Source organism: Mandrillus leucophaeus, unplaced genomic scaffold (assembly GCF_000951045.1).
Source record: "Mandrillus leucophaeus isolate KB7577 unplaced genomic scaffold, Mleu.le_1.0 Scaffold984, whole genome shotgun sequence".
NCBI lineage: Eukaryota > Metazoa > Chordata > Mammalia > Primates > Cercopithecidae > Mandrillus > Mandrillus leucophaeus.
Window position 1 is genome coordinate 591,325 of NW_012110741.1, and position 843 is coordinate 592,167.

Consider the following 843-nt stretch of genomic DNA (forward strand, 5'->3'; position numbering starts at 1 on the left):
TCACAGGCCAGGAGCGGTGGCTCACACCTGTAATCCCAGCACTTTGGGAGGCCGAGGCTGACGGATCATGAGGACAGGGGATCAAGAGACCAGCCTGACCAACATGGAAAAACCCCGTCTCTACTAAAAATACAAAAAAAAAAAAAAAAAATTAGCCAGGCGTGATGGTGGGCGCCTGTAGTCCCAGCTACTTGGGAGGCTAAAGCTGGAGAATGGTGTGAACCCGGGAGACAGAGCTTGCAGTGAGCCGAGATCACGCCACTGAACTCCAGCCTTGGCGACAGAGCGAGACTCTGTCTCAAAAAAAAGAAAGAATACATTTCACTCCATTGTCAAGAGATAGATATATGTATAAAATACGTATTAAATTATATGTATGCATATATCTTTTAAGATCAATTTTATTGAGATATAATTTATAGACAGTTAAAGGCACTCACGTGTGTATAATACAATTAGAATTTTCACAAATGTGTACATACAGTTGTATAATTGGTGCCACAATCAAGATATAAAATATTTCCATTACCCATAAAAAGTTTCCTCAGCCCTTTTGTGGCCGATCAATCCCCACCTCCCTGCAACCAATGGTTTTCTTTCAGAGACTACAGTTTTTTGTTTTCAAATTTTCTGTGAATAGAATATTACAGTGTGTATTTGGTACTTGTTTTCTTTCACTCAGCATGGTGTTTTTAAATTCATCTACGTTGTGTATATTAATACTTCATCCTCTATTTTTGCTTAGTAGTATTCCTTTTATAGCTAGAAAGTAGTATCAATATACTGAAATATATTTGTTCATCACTTGTTGGTAGGCAACTATAAATAAATTTATTGCCATAA

The 843-nt window shown here is 37.7% G+C and overlaps 1 protein-coding gene across 1 annotated transcript in view; it reads right to left on the reverse strand.

Moving 5' to 3' along the window:
- Positions 1 to 843, reverse strand: part of LOC105532787 (spermatogenesis-associated protein 31A1-like) — a 105,777-nt gene that overhangs the window by 1,395 nt on the left and 103,539 nt on the right. The gene's annotated exons all lie outside the window — the stretch shown is intronic.